This window comes from Engystomops pustulosus, chromosome 11 (genome assembly GCF_040894005.1).
Source record: "Engystomops pustulosus chromosome 11, aEngPut4.maternal, whole genome shotgun sequence".
NCBI classification, from domain to species: domain Eukaryota; kingdom Metazoa; phylum Chordata; class Amphibia; order Anura; family Leptodactylidae; genus Engystomops; species Engystomops pustulosus.
In genome coordinates this window covers 32,221,639-32,241,103 of record NC_092421.1, presented here as the reverse complement: position 1 = coordinate 32,241,103, position 19,465 = coordinate 32,221,639, and the positions used below count along the sequence as shown (strand labels likewise).

Below are 19,465 nucleotides of genomic sequence, written 5' to 3'. Positions count from 1 at the left end.
GTCAAGGAGGAGCAGATATTAGTAATGAAGTCAAATTCTCCTTCCCTAAGAAAGCCCACTTCAATGTAACTTACTGTCCTGCGTCTAGGGACATTAGTACCAGGCAGTCCTGAATGCTGGTGAATGACATAAATCCCAAAAGAGGGGGCGTTCTGAGTGTGACTTCAGCGCTGAACTCACAGCCTCCTTGACTTTATACAACTATTTTACTTCAAAGTTATTTTTCTAAATGTCATCAAAGGCCATGAAAGAGACATGATCTAGAAGACGTTACTCTGCTTCACAACATACTGATAATGACTAATTTGGTAAATTTCTGATGACAGGTTCCCTTTAATGCTACTGAATTTTCCACAACAAAAACCACAAATAAAATATGTGTGCAGATATTCTCAGCACAAGTTTGTCTTAGAGGGGTTGTACAGTACTGTATCAGCAAATAAATGTCATTGTTAGTAGAATTAAAAGAGTAACTGTAAAGGTTTTTTTGCAAAGTAAAGCAATTTTGCCTATTATCTTTATTACCTATATCCAGCAGTTTCTTTGATATCCCCCTCAGATTACCTCAGTGCTGCAATGGCTGCCTCTTCTCCATGTGCTGATAATTCCTGTGAGCACTACTTTGTTTACACTTTGTTTCTGGTCGGATTCATGGGAGGGGAGGAGCTGCTGATCCCTGCACACAGAGAAGGAAGTCATGTGTCAGTGAATGTAGCAGCGCTGGAGATGTGCAGAACAGTGAATACAGATGTCTCCTGCACAGAATAGTGAGGTACGAGATTTCCCTGTTCTCCATCAGTCCCTCCATCACAGTCTGTGATTCTGCAGAGCATTCTCTGTCTCTCTCCTTATGCTGCTCACTTCTCCTGCCTTATCATTGGCAGTATCTGCTCTGTATAGATAAGCTAGTAACCCACTGCTCACACAGCACAGGCTATAGCCTTCATGTAACTTGTTTCCTTATGATTTCTTCTATTTATTGCATGTTCTCTGCTCCTCCATGTGATGGAAACTGCCAAGCTGGTCACTATATACATCCTATATGTGCACTGTGCAGTGTTCAGTGGATTTACATGTGGGAAACTAAATAGATTTACTGCTAAATTACTTTGAGAAAGAACTCAAGGCATCATGAGATCTGTGGGCAAGCTAACTGACCTCAGCTTGAGGGCATAGACTAACAGATATTAGTCTCCCCCCACTTCACCTCTATTGAGTAGGATTTTTGTCAAACACTTTCAGAACAGAAAATGCCATAACTTTGGAAAGAAAAAAACAAGCAGCACAAAGTAGGTATCGTTCTGTTTGTTTTCAAAGAGGGAATCACATGAAGCAATTTGGTAACATCATTAAAGCTTTAGAGTTACGCCTAAAACTTAGACATATTTGTGATATGTTATCTATCAAAAATCCTTGTAGTGTTCTAGATCCATGCTTGCCGTTTCATAGATAACTTGCTGTGGATAAAACTGGTCCATGGTCATGTGATATAACCTACATTTAGGTGCAGAAACTAAACTGCTAGAAGAATTAATGTGCTGCAAATGTATTGAGGTACAAATACAACCTGCTAATAAAATGAACTCAACCAAAAGATCAATGTAGGCCAAATCTACAGGTGGGTATCATGGGGGCAATAGAGCTTCATAGAAAAGGACATTGCTATCTGCGTCAACGCTATGACTTCAGATCTTCTGCATCAGAGAATGGAGTAGTTATAAATAGCTGTCCAGAGGCTTCTATTAATATGTACTGCTGCCATCACTCACTGCTGGGAGGCATTTAGCTCACATAGGCCTATATGCTTATTATTTGCTGTGATATGCAGGAGATGATTAACCAGGCAGGTCAATCATTATGCTCTACGTATTACATTCTGAATAACGTTTTGTTATCTCAAGCGAACATCAACCTCTTCATTCCAATCCATAGAATGAGATTTGTGCAACACCATTTCTTATGTTTATTGCGTCATGAAAACATTTTAAACATTAGATTTGTCCTTCTTTGTGAATGAGGAAGAATGCCCCATGTAGGTGGCAATCTACTAGGAAGAAGCCTTGTACAAGACCTGGAGCGCTTGTCGGAAAGGGAAAGGCCACCGTAGCACTTAATCTACGATTTTCTCCCTAATGGCATGAGATGCTGTGAATGACAAACACGGTATCTGCAGAATAAATGCTGATGGGTCAAGTACTTTGCAGTGGTCTAAAACGGTCTGTTTAAAGTGACAAATTAATAGCTCGTGGGATGTGGAACAACTTTGCCTATTCTCTTGATCACCTAAGTGCAGCAGTTTCTTTTCTATCCTCCTCAGTTTAGCCTGGCTCTGCAGTAAGCTGTGTCTCTTGGCTTTGCCAAGTTCCCCTGTGATTCCATAGCAGAGTGTCACTGTGGACGGGGAGGTCATTAGACAGTTCTTTTTGTGTGGCAGAGTCTGTTCAGTGCTGTTGAAGCACAAGTCACCTATACATAATATAGTGTTCCCTATCAGTCCCTGTATCCATGTCAGTGAGTATGCAGAACTTTCTTTTTCGCTATCTCTCCAACTCATTCTGTGTCATACACTCCTCTGAAGACCACTCCCCCATCATCTGCTCTCCAGAAACTTTCTATACAGCAGAGAAGCTGTTAACACGTAGTGCTCACACAGCACAGGTTATAAATTTAATGTAACAATTTCGCTGCTGGTTTCTACTACTTATTTCATGCTCCTCATTTTGATGAAAGCTGCATTCGAGTCGCCATAAAGAACATGAATGTACACCATGCAATGTTCAGTGGATTTATTTTTAGGAATCTCACTGTATTTATTGATAAATTACTTCATGGAAACTGTGGGCAGCATAAATTTGACAAAGCTTCAGGGCAGATGCAGGAAGAGATTAGTCTCCTCCCACTACATTGCTACCCACAGAGATTTTTGACAAGCAGCTTCAGAACAGAAAATGCTCTAACTCTGGAAATAAAGGTCAAGCAGCAAATATAGGCATCATTCTGTTTGTTTTATAAAGGTATATCAGATATGACAATTAGGTAAAGGTCATTATAACATCAGAGTTATGGTTTAGAAATGTTAAATTCTAAAGATTTGATTTGATTAGATCTGAAGCACAAATCTTGATTTTCTACCCGTTAACCATGTATGTCATCTATTCCTAATATGTAAAAATGCAGGTGCTGTAAATATACAAACACACACAGACAAGGCAGAAAATAGGAAACCTAAACTAACCAAAAAGACAAAAGTGAAACAACACAGAGGCCCAGACTAGCCTTAGAGATTGGGAAAGATTCAATTACTTTAATCTAACAAAGGCTCATTAAAAGTAGCAATGCTAGGGAGACGCATCCCCATCATTGTTAAAAATGACAAGTACGTCATTTAATGAACAAGGTTACACCCCGAGTAATTTTCATCTGCACAAAGTTGGGCCATGATGATAATGGCTGGGACAAGACAATTTAACCTGTTATTTGAATCAATTGTATTCAGGAAATGTAGTTACTAAAATACATTAATGTGCAAAGAACAAAACATTCCTCCAATGAAATACAAAATAACCTCGGAAGACCTTCAATCAACAACAAGTAATGTAGGTGAAGAAGATCTGCATACAATGTACCAGTTATATTAGGAATATTAGATTACAGATAGACCGTCCCAAATCTCACCGGCACCAGTTATTAGGCTTGCAGTTGAAAACACTAATCTGGATAGGACCATTACTTAAATGGGCTGTCCAAATTTTTTTACATTTGTTACAACACCCTACAATAACATTACTATTATAGAGACAATGGAGGTGGGGGTGTATCATTGCAGTCATGTCAGTTTTGCAGTCTTAAAAATGTCTTACAGTTCTCAAATCTGCCCATTTGAGACTTATGTACAAATTATTCAAAAACTAAAATGTTGTATATCTACTGCATTAACTCAGTAGGCACTGAGGCACACTGTAACACAGCTGTATTGCAGTATATGGTAGGAATGATCAGACCCCCTAGGGTTTAAAATACCCTAGGGCAGTGATGGCTAACCTATGGCACTGGTGCCAGAGGTGGCACTCTGAGGCCTTTCTGTGAGCACCCAGGCCATCACCAGAGATGACTCCAGGTATCTTCCTGTAGTCCCAGACAGCCCAGGACTTGCTGTGCACAAAGCTATTTTAGAGTGACAGCTCTACCAGGGACTATTTTCTGCTTTATTGGTGTCCTCAGGTGCTGGTATCAATGAAAGCTGTGACAGAGAAGGGAGTATAAATCACAAATTAAATTTCTGTGTTGGCACTTTGCGATAAAGTTGTTGTTGTAGTTTGGGCACTCGGCCTCTAAAAGGTTCACCATAACTGCCCTAGGGGGTCTGCAAATACAGTATAGAGATTTAAAAAAAAGCTTAAAAATTCAAACCACTTCCAGTATGTTGCCAAGCAGCTGAACACCTTCCAGATTTTCTTTCATAACCCAGTGTGGGGCCTTCATCCAGAAAATCAACTTTGAATCGAGATTTAAATTGGTTGTATAAAGTCAAGGAAGCGGAATTCAAGCTCTTTCTTCCTCACTGTAATTGATGGTCCTGGATCTGGAGACATGAGTAACCACATTTCCTGAAGTCTAATGCATGATGTCAATCACAGAGGAGGAAACATTCAGAACTCTATACCTTGATTTCAGTGTTAAACTCTCCTTGACTTTATACAATCAATTTATATCTTGCTTACATAGTTTATACGGTTGAAAAAAGACACAAGTTCAACCTAGGAGGGGAAGGTATTGGAGGAGGAAGAGATTTTAGGGAAACAATTCTATATAACATAACAGCCAATATTATTTAGGTGTAAAAAGGCATCTAGACCCTTCTTGAAGCTCTCTGCTGACCCTACTGTGACCAGCGCCTGAGGCAGGCTATTCTACAGATTGACAGTTGTCTTTTGATTTGACCTGGAACAACTTTCCACCATATTTTTTGTATGGACCATTTATATATTTATATAAATTAATAATGTCCCCTCTTAGTCGTCTCTTTTCTAGACTAAATAAATCTAGTTGTTTTATTCTTTCCTCATAACTGAGACCCTCCATACCCCTTATCATTTTTGTGGCTCTTTGTTGAACCCTCTCCAGGTCCAGGGAAACCTTTTTATTGACTGATGCCCAGAACTGGACAGCATATTCCAGGTGAGGCCGAATCAATGCCTTGTACAGTGCTAATATTACATCCCTATCTTTGGATACATGACAATCCTGCTGGCTTTAGAGGCAGCTGATTGACATTGCATGCTGTTATTCAATTTATGATCTACTAGTACAACCAGGTCCTTCTCAACAAGGGACTTTCCCAGATTTACTCCCCCAAGGACATATGTTGCCTGTGGATTATTAGCCCCCAGGTGCATAACCTTACATTTATCCACATTGAACCTCATTTGCCAAGTGGACTACCAAACACTCAGTTTGTCCAAGTCACCCTGCAGCCTATGAACATCCTCCATAGGTTATTACAGCTTGGTGTCATCTGCAAATACAGGCACTGTGCTATTAATTCCTACCTCTAATAATAATAATAATAATAATAATAATAATAATAATAATAATAATAATAATTACTTTATTTATATAGTGCACACAGATTAAGCAGTGCTATAAAGAGCTTGCCAAATCGGTCCCTATCCCCAATGGGGCTCACAATCTAATCAACTTACCAGTATGGTTTTGGAGTGTGGGAGGAAACCAGATGACTTGGAGGAAGCCCACGCAAACACATCAATAATAAATAGTTGTGGGCCAAGCACAGAACCCTGGGGTACACCGCTCATACATAACTGGTGACCATTCCGAGTAGGAATCATTGACCACAACTCTCTGGATACGATCCTTCAGCCAGTTTTCAATCTAATTACAAATGATTCCTGCCAAACCAATAGACCTTATTTTACCCATCAGGCGTCTATGAGGGACAGTGTCAAATGCCTTTGCAAAGTTCAAGAACACAATATCCACAGCTGCTCCTCCATCCAGGCACCTGCTCACCTCTTCATAGAAGCAGATAAGGTTAGTCTGACAACTTCTATCCTCAGTAAACCCATGCTGGCTTATTATACTATTTGATGTCACATACTCCAGTATATTGTCTTTTACTAACCCTTCCAATATTTTCCCCACAATGGAAGTTAAGCTCACAGGCCTGTAATTGCCTGGCAAAGTTCTAGAGCCCTTTTTATATATTAGCACCACATTTGCCTTGCGCCAGTCACTTGGCACCACACCAGACATTAGGGAATCCCGGAAGATTTTAGACAGCGGTACAGCAATAACAGAACTGAGTTCTTTTAAGAACTCTGGGGTGTAACCCATCTTGTCCAGGAGCCTTGTACATATTTACTTTATTGAGCTTAGATAGGATCATGTCTACATTCAGCCAGTTTACTATATTACAGGATGCATGACCTGCACGGGCAGTTGATGTTGAAAGTTGATTTTCAGGTTGATGCCATCACACTGGATCCTGAAAAAGCACACAAACTAGAAGGTGTTGTGCTGTTTGACACTATACTCATAGTGGTTTATTAGGCCAACTGCTGATGACAGGTTCTCTTTAAATCCCATGCAGATACCTGAACTCTGAAGGAGTACCGTACAGCACAGGCCTCTGAGAACATGTTGACATTTGAGGAAAATTTTATAACCCCCAGACAAGAGACTGGGCAAGAGATGGATAGGGTTCATCCGGAAAGTGGAATTTAGGGGGAAGTTATATTTTAAAAAATTTTAGATTTTAGAATATAAAAACCTTTCCATCTGAAACCCCTTTGAGTGTCCTCGGCCCTTCTTCTTATCAAGTAACCAACGTCACCTTAAGCTATAGGATCCATTGCTGAGCAGTAGGATATTCAGTAATAAGATACATTTTCATTTCAAGTGTCAAAGGGCCAACCAAAAGGGAAATTAAGTTTGTACCGAGAGATTTTCTAGTTATCACATCAGCTGTTCTACTTCACGTCACAGGACGCTGATATGGAAATAATTCAAGTATGTGACTGCATTCCTGCTCCATAAGTAAACCTGAAAATCTGCTTCATACTACAATATACAGAGGCCACAAGTTCCCACATAAGGATTCAGAAATTACATAGAATATTCCATCCTCACATTACATTTCAAAGTGACCCTGCTACATTATACATGGCATTGTAAATGGTGGCAGCATGTTACAGAGCAGGAGCAGCAGATAAGTATATAATTTTATATATTCTGTGAGAGAAGATCCAGTCTTATAATTGTTTCAGTTATTTTGCTTCTCAATTTGGGTTTTCAAACCACAAAGGTTCTGCTGCATGCAGATAGGACACTATGTACAATTTGCTCAGGACACCCTGCTCTAGAAAATGCTGCCTGCAGATAGGTCACTGTGTACAATCTGCTCCGCTCCTGCTGCTCTGTAACATGCTGCATGCAGATGTACTATGTACAACCTGCTCTGCTCCTCCTGCTCTGTAACATGCTGCCTGCAGATAGGACACCGTGTACAACCTGCTCAGCTCCTCCTGCTCTGTAACATGCTGCCTGCAGATAGGACACCGTGTACAACCTGCTCAGCTCCTCCTGCTCTGTAACATGCTGCCTGCAGATAGGACACCGTGTACAACCTGCTCAGCTCCTCCTGCTCTGTAACATGCTGCCTGCAGATAGGACACTGTGTACAATCTGCTCTGCTCCTCCTGCTCTGTAACATGCTGCCTGCAGATAGGACACCGTGTACAACCTGCTCAGCTCCTTCTGCTCTGTAACATGCTGCCTGCAGATAGGACACCGTGTACAACCTGCTCAGCTCCTTCTGCTCTGTAACATGCTCCCCGGAGATCCTTGCCATGGTTATTGAAGATTATTTCTCCTCATACTAGAATGCAAAATTTCACCAATCATAATAACCATTACATTATCATATGATCACTATCACTGGAAAGACCCAGGAATACCAGCCATCGATAGGATTAACAACTGCAAGCAACACTGAGAAAAAAAAGAATACAGGCGGTCCCCTACTTAAGGACACCCGACTTACAGACAACCCATAGTTACAGACGGACCCCTCTGCCCCCTGTGACCTCTGGTGAAGCTCTGTGGATTCTTTACTATAGTCCCAGACTGTAATGATCAGCTGTAAGGTGTCTGTAATGAAGCTTTATTGATAATTCTTGGTCCAATTACACCAAAAATTTTGAAACTCCAATTGTCACTGGGGCAAAAGAAAAAAAATTGTCTAGAACTTCCATTATAAAATATACAGTTTCGACTTACATACAAATTCAACTTAAGAACAAACCTCCAGACCCTATCTTGTATGTAACCCGGGGACTGCCTGTATAGAGAATAAAGACAAGAGATGGACACTAAAACCAAAGGAAGGGGGGGGGGCAAGCAATGTGTAGTTCAAACTAAGAAACTAGGCAGAAATCTCCCGGTGGAGATCCGAAAGCAAATTCCCATAAGAACATATGAACATGAATACACATATAGACATCTCATTAGATTACTCTCCAGGAAGCAGCGTTATTTCCCATTCAAATCAGAGTAATAAAAAAGAAAGCAGATTTACCAGTCATCTGCTTACACAAGAGCTTGGATTTCAGTCCAAACATTGTATTAATCTATTTTCCACAATAGAAGAGAAATCAGCCTCCGCTAAACAATTCTGACACTTCTATCTATTTTCTTCCAATACAATAAAGCTAGATTGCCAAAAACGGGAACATAACAACATGTTTTTGTGTTACTTTAGACTACAGTATTTGGGAAAGAAATGGATCTGTAAACCCAATACTGACTGTGCCGCAGCTTTACTACTACCTAGAGCAAAATCTTTCAAGCTTTTGGTCAGGCCTCCCCTGAATATAAGACCTAGCGCCACTAGTCACTGCTACAGCTCCCCCCAGGTCATACAGCAGTATTAGTAGATCATTTAGATACAAGAGGTTGTGACAAGGAGGAAGAATTCATCAGAAAAAACACTGACTGTTGCATTAAAAATGCACTATGAGGAGCTACCTGGGCATGAAGGGATCATTGAAGGAAAGCGCAATGGCTATAAGCGCTATAGCTAATAGAAAAGGAGTCAGAAATTCAGCATCAAATTCAGAGTTTGTAGAGTTATAAAGATGTTACAGAAGTTGTTTACATAATGGGGCTTATTTACTAAGGGTCTGCGGATTGCATCTCCGTCGGACTTCCTGACGTTTTCGGGATTTGCACCACTGGGACAGGTATTTAGAAGAGGATTGTGATGCACGCGATTGGATTTTGCAGCAGCGGCGGCGGCTTTTGTGCGACAGAAATTGGGGGCGGGCCATCGGACGACCCGAATGATTCGGACTGAGCGCGGGATTTAACTTTCAAATTGTGTTGCAAAATCAAGCACTTACATGCACCAGGAAGGAGAAGGTGAACTCTGTCAGACCTGAGCAAGAAAGAGACACATGCAGGAAATCGGGCGCACAATCTTCGTGAATCGCGCCGGAGTGAATTATGCACTTTGGGTGAACTCCTCGGACAGGTAAGTAAATGTGCCCCTATAATACGTGGGGGTCCGATGAAAGACCCCAGAGCTGCCTTTCATGACTGCCTGCTGGACCCAGCAGGCAGTATTGTTAGTTTAACAATACTGTCAGCTTATGCACATACATAGGCTGACAGTATTGTTAAACTAACACACATCAGTATGGCAGTGTATTCATTTTAACAAGTGATCAGAAGATCACATGTTCACATCCCAGAGGGGGACCAAAAAAAAAGCTTAATATAAATATAAAGGTTGCCTAAATGCCCCATATAGTGCAAAACTCCCTAACACAATATAAAGTTTAAAATCACCACACAAAGAACACATTCTAGGTATCGCCACATCTGTAACAACCCATACAAAAAATCATTACTGAACGTCTTAAAAAAAAACACCCAGCAAAATTATGATTTTTGAGCATCCAAGCAAACAAATAAAAAACACCATGAAATGTGATAAAAATGTAAAAAATAAGCCCCTAAAACAGCAATTCAATATCAAGGGATATTAACAAGGTTAAACAATGGGGTAATGCACCCGCCAAATACATTGTTACTGCAATCCTTGTCTGGTTTTTAAAATAGGTCCACTCATTGGAGGTTTTTACTGCCCTACTATATTAGAGGCTTAGCAAGTGGGGAAATAGCAGATGAAATATGTTCTAGCAAAATCCAACAAATTTGGGATTATTCAGTTTAGAAAAAAGACGGCTGAGGGGAGACCTCATTACAATGTACAAATACCGGGGAGTACAAGGATCTCTCCAAAGATCTTTTTATACCTCGGCCTGTGACCAGGACAAGGGGGCATCCTCTACGCCTAGAGGAGAGGCGATTCTACCATCACCATAGACAAAGGTTCTTTACTGTAAGAGCAGTGAGACTATGGAACTCTCTGCCGCAGGAGGTTGTTATGGCGGACTCTATGTACATGTTCAAGAGAGGCCTGGATGCCTTTCTGGAGAGAAAAAATATCACGGGTTATGGGGATAAAACATTTATTTAATTCTTAAAGGTTGGACTTGATGGACTTTTTCCGGCCTTATGTACTATGCTTCATTTTGATGGTCGATTTACTTTAACCGGTTAAGGACCGGGCCCTTTCCCGTTTTTTCATTTCCATTTTTCACTCCCCGCCTTCAAAAATCTATAACTTTATTTTTACACGTAAAAAGCTATGTGACGGCTCGGTCATGAACCTTTGTGCAATGACAGTACGGTTTTCCCAGACATGTTGAGGGAGACAAGACCTACTAGACACCACCTAGGCCTTCTGCCAGGATTAGTACACTGCAGTAAACCCAAAATTACACCATCTCTCTAAAGCACTTCCTCCTCAAGTGCAAAGTTCTGTAGAAATCAGAAGTGCAGAAAACATAAACACAATATCATCTGTAATTACTGGAAACTGCTCAATTATTTAGCAATTCACAGGCCCAGGAGTTTCTGCTCGGTGCTTCACTCCAGGGTCTATAAGATAAAGTAAAATGTGCACAGACAATCCCAAGTGTAACTTACTAAATATGTCTGGTTTCTGCTTGCAATCCTCAAGATTACGGTAGATAGCTAAAGCCCCCATATACACTCACCGGCCACTTTATTAGGTACACCATGCTAGTAACGGGTTGGACCACCTTTTGCCTTCAGAACTGCCTCAATTCTTCGTGGCATAGATTCAACAAGGTGCTGGAAGCATTCCTCAGAGATTTTGGTCCATATTGACATGATGGCATCACACAGTTGCCGCAGATTTGTCGGCTGCACATCCATGATGCGAATCTCCCGTTCCACCACATCCCAAAGATGCTCTATTGGACTGAGATCTGGTGACTGTGGAGGCCATTTGAGTACAGTGAACTCATTGTCATGTTCAAGAAACCAGTCTGAGATGATTCCAGCTTCATGACATGGCGCATTATCCTGCTGAAAGTAGCCATCAGATGTTGGGTACATTGTGGTCATAAAGGGATGGACATGGTCAGCAACAATACTCAGGTAGGTTGTTGTAATGCAATGATGCTCAATTGGTACCAAGGGGCCCAAAGAGTGCCAAGAAAATATTCCCCACACCATGACACCACCACCACCAGCCTGAACCGTTGATACAAGGCAGGATGGATCCATGCTTTCATGTTGTTGACGCCAAATTCTGACCCTACCATCCGAATGTCGCAGCAGAAATCGAGACTCATCAGACCAGGCAACGTTTTTCCAATCTTCTACTGTCCAATTTCGATGAGCTTGTGCAAATTGTAGCCTCAGTTTCCTGTTCTTAGCTGAAAGGTCTTCTGCTGCTGTAGCCCATCTGCCTCAAAGTTCTACGTACTGTGCGTTCAGAGATGCTCTTCTGCCTACCTTGGTTGTAACGGGTGGCGATTTGAGTCACTGTTGCCTTTCTATCAGCTCGAACCAGTCTGCCCATTCTCCTCTGACCTCTGGCATCAACAAGGCATTTCCGCCCACAGAACTGCCGCTCACTGGATGTTTTTTCTTTTTCGGACCATTCTCTGTAAACCCTAGAGATGGTTGTGCGTGAAAATCCCAGTAGATCAGCAGTTTCTGAAATACTCAGACCAGCCCTTCTGGCACCAACAACCATGCCACGTTCAAAGGCACTCAAATCACCTTTCTTCCCCATACTGATGCTCGGTTTGAACTGCAGGAGATTGTCTTGACCATGTCTACATGCCTAAATGCACTGAGTTGCCGCCATGTGATTGGCTGAATAGAAATTAAGTGTTAACGAGCAGTTGGACAGGTGTACCTAATAAAGTGGCCAGTGAGTGTGAGTGTGTGTGTATATATATATATATATATATACATATACATATACACACGCAGAAGCCTCCATCATCTGTCAATGTTACAGGCATCAGTGATAAAGTGATGGGGCAGAAACAAAGAATCGGCCAGGTGCTGCCATCAAATATGAAAAATAATACAGGCGGTACCCTACTTAAGGAAACCCGACAACAGACAACCCATAGTTACAGACAGACCCCTCTGACCTCTGGTGAAGCTTTCTGAATGCTTTACTATAGTCCCAGATTGCAATAATCATCTGTAAGGTGTCTGTAATGAAGCTTTATTGATAATCCTTGGTCCCATTACAGCAAAAAATGTTTAAACTCCAATTGTCACTCGGACCAAATTTTTTTTTGTCTGGATCTACAATTATAAAATATACAGTTTCGACTTACATACAAATTCAACTTAAGAACAAACCTCCGAACCCTATCTTGCCTGTAATTGCAGATAAGTTCACAAACACCAGAATACAAATACAATTACCACTAAAAAGGCTGGCATGCATACGTTGCACCACGTTTATAGTGTGGAACAACATTCTAGCGGGAGGTAAGTCAACTAATACTATAGGTGGTCTACAGGTGGCAGATGAGAAGTTTGCTCTAGGACTAGTAAAATTGCCCACGTGGCCCAAAGCTGCAAATAACAAAAAGTCGGTAGAATGAATAAAGCACATTCTGTGAATATAACAAAACATATGCAAATATTAGGAGAAAACAGAACCAGAACTATTTACATGTAGTTCTACTTTCTATTCAGAAGAAAAATGAATGGCATTGATGAGAAATCTTTCCTTCCTGTTTTACCTACTTATAGCTCATCGTAGTGGTATAGAAAATGTAAGTATTACCTATAGGCACTGGGAAAAATAACTAAAACAACCTACTTTTGCACACATCGGTATCGGTCCCCTACTTAAGGACACCCGACTTACAGACAACACATAGTTACAGACAGACCCCTTTGACCTCTGGTGAAGTCTCTGGATGCTTTACTATAGTCCCAGGCTGTAATGATCAGCTGTAAGGTGTCTGTAATGAAGCTTTATTGATAATCCTTGGTCCCATTACAGCAAAAAATGTTTAAACTCCAATTGTCACTGGGGCCAATTTTTTTTTTGTCTGGATCTACAATTATAAAATATACAGTTTCGACTTGCATACAAATTCAACTTAAGAACAAACCTCCGGACCCTATCTTGTATGTAACCCGGGGACTGCCTGTACTTGTATTGTTCTACATTGGTTTATTTTAGGGACTTGAGAAGTTGTTGGTGCACGCCTCTAGGGCATGGATTGCTAGGTATAAAAGGCTTGAAGCACGGTTCTGTGACCTTTAAGGCACTGTAGGGCTGCGAAAAGCGAGAGACCCCACAATGGAGTAGCTGCGCAGCTACTCCACTGTGGGGTCTCTCGCTTTCCGCAGCCCTACAGTGCCTTAACGGTCACAGAACCGTGCTTCAAGCCTTTTATACCTAGCAATCCATGCCTGAAGAAGGTCTTATGTTATCAGACCGAAACGTTGCATTTGATTTGGATTGCTGATTCACTTTTATGAAATATGCTAATCGAGCATCACAGTAGTGCCAAGATATATTGAGAGGTGTTGTAGACTACTTGTGCACTCGCACCACCGATATTGAGTGACGTGTTCTACTCTTATAGCAGGGAGGGATTAAGGTAGGTGTAGGCCCATGGGTGCAAGATCTGGTACAGTGACAGTGGTGTTATCCTAGCTGATGGTCTAGCTGGTACAGTGGCAGTGGTAGTCTAGCTGCTGGTCTAGCTGGTACAGTGACAGTGTTGTTATCCTAGCTGCTGGTCTAGCTGGTACAGTGACAGTGGTGTTATCCTAGCTGCTGGTCTAGCTGGTACAGTGGCAGTGGTGTTATCCTAGCTGCTGGTCTAGCTGGTACAGTGACAGTGGTGTTATCCTAGCTGCTGGTCTAGATGGTACAGTGGCAGTGGTGTTATCCTAGCTGCTGGTCTAGCTGGTACAGTGACAGTGGTGTTATCCTAGCTGCTGGTGTAGCTGGTACAGTGGCAATGGTGTTATCCTAGCTGCTGGTCTAGCTGGTACAGTGGCAGTGGTGTTATCCTAGCTGCTGGTCTAGCTGGTACAGTGACAGTGGTGTTATCCTAGCTGCTGGTCTAGCTGGTACAGTGACAGTGGTGTTATCCTAGCTGCTGGTCTAGCTGGTGCAGTGACAGTGGTGTTATCCTAGCTGCTGGTCTAGCTGGTACAGTGACAGTGTTGTTATCCTAGCTGCTGGTCTAGCTGGTACAGTGACAGTGGTGTTATCCTAGCTGCTGGTCTAGCTGGTACAGTGACAGTGGTGTTATCCTAGCTGCTGGTCTAGCTGGTACAGTGACAGTGGTGTTATCCTAGCTGCTGGTCTAGCTGGTACAGTGGTAGTGGTGTTATCCTAGCTGCTGGTCTAGCTGGTACAGTGACAGTGGTGTTATCCTAGCTGCTGGTCTAGCTGGTGCAGTGACAGTGGTGTTATCCTAGCTGCTGGTCTAGCTGGTACAGTGACAGTGTTGTTATCCTAGCTGCTGGTCTAGCTGGTACAGTGACAGTGGTGTTATCCTAGCTGCTGGTCTAGCTGGTACAGTGACAGTGGTGTTATCCTAGCTGCTGGTCTAGCTGGTACAGTGACAGTGTTGTTATCCTAGCTGCTGGTCTAGCTGGTACAGTGACAGTGGTGTTATCCTAGCTGCTGGTCTAGCTGGTTCAGTGACAGTGTTGTTATCCTAGCTGCTGGTCTAGCTGGTACAGTGACAGTGGTGTTATCCTAGCTGCTGGTCTAGCTGGTTCAGTGACAGTGGTGTTATACTAGCTGCTGGTCTAGCTGGTACAGTGACAGTGGTGTTATCCTAGCTGCTGGTCTAGCTGGTACAGTGGCAGTGGTGTTATCCTAGCTGCTGGTCTAGCTGGTACAGTGGTAGTGGTGTTATCCTAGCTGCTGGTCTAGCTGGTACAGTGGCAGTGGTGTTATCCTAGCTGCTGGTCTAGCTGGTACAGTGGCAGTGGTGTTATCCTAGCTGCGGCTCAAGCTGGTACAGTGGCAGTGGTGTTATCCTAGCTGCTGGTCTAGCTGTTACAGTGACAGTGGTGTTATCCTAGCTGCTGGTCTAGCTGGTACAGTGGCAGTGGTGTTATCCTAGCTGCTGGTCTAGCTGGTACAGTGGCAGTGGTGTTATCCTAGCTGCTGGTCTAGCTGGTACAGTGACAGTGGTGTTATCCTAGCTGCTGGTATGGCTGGTACAGTGACAGTGGTGTTATCCTAGCTGCTGGTATGGCTGGTACAAGTGGCAGTGGTGTTAGTCTAGCTGGTACAGTGGCAGTGATGTTATCCTAGCTGCTGGTCTAGCTGGTACAGTGACAGTGGTGTTATCCTAGCTGCTGGTCTAGCTGGTACAGTGACAGTGGTGTTATCCTAGCTGCTGGTCTAGCTGGTACAGTGACAGTGGTGTTATCCTAGCTGCTGGTCTAGCTGGTACAGTGACAGTGGTGTTATCCTTGCTGCTGACCTAGCTGATACAATGACAGTGGTGTTATCCTAGCTGCTGGTCTAGCTGGTACAGTGGCAGTGGTGTTATCCTAGCTGCTGGTCTAGCTGGTACAGTGGCAGTGGTGTTATCCTAGCTGCTGGTCTAGCTGGTGCAGTGACAGTGGTGTTATCCTAGCTGCTGGTCTAGCTGGTACAGTGGCAGTGGTGTTATCCTAGCTGTAGGTCTAGCTGCTGGTACAGTGACAGTGGTGTTATCCTAGCTGCTGGTGTAGCTGGTACAGTGGCAGTGGTGTTATCCTAGCTGCTGGTCTAGCTGGTACAGTGACAGTGGTGTTATCCTAGCTGCTGCTATAGCTGGTACAGTGACAGTGGTGTTATCCTAGCTGCTGCTATAGCTGGTACAGTGGCAGTGGTGTTATTCTAGCTGCTGGTATAGCTGCTGCAGTGACAGTGGTGTTATCCTAGCTGCTGGTCTAGCTGGTACAGTGTGACAGTGGTGTTATCCTAACTGCTGGTCTAGCTGGTACAGTGACAGTGGTGTTATCCTAGCTCCGGGCCTAGCTGGTACAGTGACAGTGGTGTTAGCCTAGCTGCTGGTCTAGCTGGTACAGTGACAGTGGTGTTAGCCTAGCTGCTGACCTAGCTGATACAATGACAGTGGTGTTATCCTAGCTGATGGCCTAGCTGGTACAGTGGCAGTGGTGTTATCGTAGCTGCTGGTCTAGCTGGTACAATGACAGTGGTGTTATCCTAGCTGCTGGTCTAGCTGGTACAGTGACAGTGGTGTTATCCTAGCTGCTGGTCTAGCTGGTACAGTGGCAGTGGTGTTATCCTAGCTGCTGGTCTAGCTGGTGCAGTGACAGTGGTGTTATCCTAGCTGCTGCTATAGCTGGTACAGTGGCAGTGGTGTTATCCTAGCTGCTGGTCTAGCTGGTACAGTGACAGTGGTGTTATACTAGCTGCTGGTCTAGCTGGTACAGTGGCAGTGGTGTTATCCTAGCTGCTGGTCTAGCTGGTACAGTGACAGTGGTGCTATCCTAGCTGCTGGTCTAGCTGGTACAGTGACAGTGGTGTTATCCTAGCTGCTGCTATAGCTGGTACAGTGACAGTGGTGTTATCCTAGCTGCTGCTATAGCTTGTACAGTGACAGTGGTGTTATCCTAGCTGCTGCTATAGCTGGTACAGTGGCAGTGGTGTTATACTAGCTGCTGGTCTAGCTGGTACAGTGGCAGTGGTGTTATCCTAGCTGCTGGTCTAGCTGGTACAGTGACAGTGGTGTTATCCTAGCTGCTGGTCTAGCTGGTACAGTGACAGTGGTGTTATCCTAGCTGCTGCTATAGCTGGTACAGTGACAGTGGTGTTATCCTAGCTGCTGCTATAGCTGGTACAAGTGGCAGTGGTGTTATCCTAGCTGCTGGTCTAGCTGGTACAGTGACAGTGGTGTTATCCTAGCTGCTGGTCTAGCTGGTACAGTGACAGTGGTGTTATCCTAGCTGCTGCTATAGCTGGTACAGTGGCAGTGGTGTTATTCTAGCTGCTGGTATAGCTGCTGCAGTGACAGTGGTGTTATCCTAGCTGCTGGTCTAGCTGGTACAGTGAGACAGTGGTGTTATCCTAGCTCCGGGCCTAGCTGGTACAGTGACAGTGGTGTTAGCCTAGCTGAGGGCCTAGCTGGTACAGTGGCAGTGGTGTTATCCTAGCTGCTGGTCTAGCTGGTACAATGACAGTGGTGTTATCCTAGCTGCTGGTCTAGCTGGTACAGTGGCAGTGGTGTTATCCTAGCTGCTGGTCTAGCTGGTGCAGTGACAGTGGTGTTATCCTAGCTGCTGGTCTAGCTGGTACAGTGGCAGTGGTGTTATCCTAGCTGCTGGTCTAGCTGGTACAGTGACAGTGGTGTTATACTAGCTGCTGGTCTAGCTGGTACAGTGACAGTGGTGTTATACTAGCTGCTGGTCTAGCTGGTACAGTGGCAGTGGTGTTAGCCTAGCTGCTGCTATAGCTGGTACAAGTGGCAGTGGTGTTATCCTAGCTGCTGGTCTAGCTGGTACAGTGACAGTGGTGTTATCCTAGCTGCTGGTCTAGCTGGTACAGTGGCAGTGGTGTTATCCTAGCTGCTGGTCTAGCTGGTACAGTGGCAGTGGTGTTATCCTAGCTGCTGGTATAGCTGGTGCAGTGACAGTGGTGTTATCCTAGCTGCTGGTCTATATGGTGCAGTGACAGTGGTGTTATCCTAGCTGCTGGCCTAGCTGGTACAGTGTGACAGTGGTGTTATCCTAACTGCTGGTCTAGCTGGTACAGTGACAGTGGTGTTATCCTAGCTGCTGGTCTAGCTGGTACAGTGACAGTGCTGTTATACTAGCTGCTGGTCTAGCTGGTACAGTGACAGTGATGTTATCCTAGCTGATGGTATAGCCGGTACAGTGACAGTGGTGTTATCCTAGCTGCTGGTCTAGCTGGTACAGTGACAGTGGTGTTATCCTAGCTCCGGGCCTAGCTGGTACAGTGACAGTGGTGTTAGCCTAGCTGATGGCCTAGCTGGTACAGTGGCAGTGGTGTTATCCTAGCTGCTGGTCTAGCTGGTACAATGACAGTGGTGTTATCCTAGCTGCTGGTCTAGCTGGTACAGTGGCAGTGGTGTTATCCTAGCTGCTGGTCTAGCTGGTGCAGTGACAGTGGTGTTATCCTAGCTGCTGGTCTAGCTGGTACAGTGGCAGTGGTGTTATCCTAGCTGCTGGTCTAGCTGGTACAGTGACAGTGGTGTTATACTAGCTGCTGGTCTAGCTGGTACAGTGGCAGTGGTGTTAGCCTAGCTGCTGCTATAGCTGGTACAAGTGGCAGTGGTGTTATCCTAGCTGCTGGTCTAGCTGGTACAGTGACAGTGGTGTTATCCTAGCTGCTGGTCTAGCTGGTACAGTGGCAGTGGTGTTATCCTAGCTGCTGGTCTAGCTGGTACAGTGGCAGTGGTGCTATCCTAGCTGCTGGTATAGCTGGTGCAGTGACAGTGGTGTTATCCTAGCTGCTGGTCTATATGGTGCAGTGACAGTGGTGTTATCCTAGCTGCTGGCCTAGCTGGTACAGTGTGACAGTGGTGTTATCCTAACTGCTGGTCTAGCTGGTACAGTGACAGTGGTGTTATCCTAACTGCTGGTCTAGCTGGTACAGTGACAGTGGTGTTATCCTAGCTGCTGGTCTAGCTGGTACAGTGACAGTGGTGTTATACTAGCTGCTGGTCTAGCTGGTACAGTGACAGTGATGTTATCCTAGTTGATGGTATAGCTGGTACAGTGACAGTGGTGTTATCCTAGCTGCTGGTCTAGCTGGTACAGTGACAGTGGTGTTATCCTAGCTGCTGGTCTAGCTGGTGCAGTGACAGTGGTGTTATCCTAGCTGCTGGTCTAGCTGGTTCAGTGACAGTGGTGTTATACTAGCTGCTGGTCTAGCTGGTACAGTGACAGTGGTGTTATCCTAGCTGCTGGTCTAGCTGGTACAGTGGCAGTGGTGTTATCCTAGCTGCTGGTCTAGCTGGTACAGTGACAGTGGTAGTCTAGCTGCTGGTGTAGCTGGTACAGTGGCAGTGGTGTTATCCTA

The 19,465-nt window shown here is 44.0% G+C and overlaps 1 protein-coding gene across 8 annotated transcripts in view; it reads right to left on the bottom strand.

The window, feature by feature from the left end:
* Positions 1–19,465, bottom strand: part of MARCHF8 (membrane associated ring-CH-type finger 8) — a 182,618-nt gene that overhangs the window by 104,931 nt on the left and 58,222 nt on the right. For 2 of the 8 annotated variants that reach the window (XM_072130870.1, XM_072130869.1), the window contains exon 3: positions 526–676. The exons of 4 other annotated variants lie outside the window; for them this stretch is intronic. The gene's annotated coding sequence lies outside the window, so the exon portion shown is untranslated. The remainder of the gene's footprint in view (positions 1–525; positions 677–19,465) is intronic. 2 more of the 8 variants (XM_072130871.1, XM_072130868.1) reach the window with 1 other exon arrangement.